Source organism: Antrostomus carolinensis, unplaced genomic scaffold (genome assembly GCF_000700745.2).
Source record: "Antrostomus carolinensis isolate BGI_N321 unplaced genomic scaffold, ASM70074v2 scaffold9828, whole genome shotgun sequence".
Classification (NCBI taxonomy): domain Eukaryota; kingdom Metazoa; phylum Chordata; class Aves; order Caprimulgiformes; family Caprimulgidae; genus Antrostomus; species Antrostomus carolinensis.
The window spans coordinates 3,164-3,800 of NW_010335004.1; the positions used below are offsets into that span (position 1 = coordinate 3,164).

Consider the following 637-nt stretch of genomic DNA (forward strand, 5'->3'; position numbering starts at 1 on the left):
CTTTTCTGCCATTTCTGTTCAAAACCTGTCACAATGTGTCAGCTAGCTGTGATGGTCCAGTGGTCTATATGAAATACTGTGGCTACAGCAACCTTGGTTCAAATGTGACTTGCAGCAGGAGGGGAACATGTGTTTTTATGCTTCCTTTTCAACAGCTTTAAAAATAGTTATGTAACTTTGAGTGTCTTTCACCAGATTTTCCTCCATCACTAGTCATAGACTTGAAAACAGAGATTTGCATACCAAAATTATTGTATATTTGAAGATAGATGTTGGCCAAACAGAAGGTAAAAAAAGATCTCCACAGCAGACTGCAGTTGTCAAGAGGAGCAGGAATATTTTTCTGCCACCGTAACATTTGTGCCTGTCTTCTGCACGCGCTCCTCTGTCAGCAGCGCTGTTTCTGGTTGGGGGATGCCCAGAGGTACTGCAATAGCAGTGGTCACCCTGGAAGGAGGCCAGCACGGCCATGTGGAACATCAGAGCTGGTCAGGTAGCAGTGTTTGCTCAGCTCTTGGTAGAGGGGACAGAAAACATGAGACAGTGGACATGTCCTTTGTAGCTTGCCGTGATCGTATAGTGGTTAGTACTCTGCGTTGTGGCCGCAGCAACCTCGGTTCAAATCCGAGTCACGGCA

At 46.0% G+C, this 637-nt stretch overlaps 1 non-coding gene across 1 annotated transcript; it reads left to right on the top strand.

Annotated features, from left to right (window-relative positions):
- Positions 1-565: 565 nt before the first annotated feature.
- On the top strand, positions 566-637 carry TRNAH-GUG (transfer RNA histidin (anticodon GUG)). The gene has a single exon. It is a non-coding gene; the product is annotated as a tRNA-His (tRNA).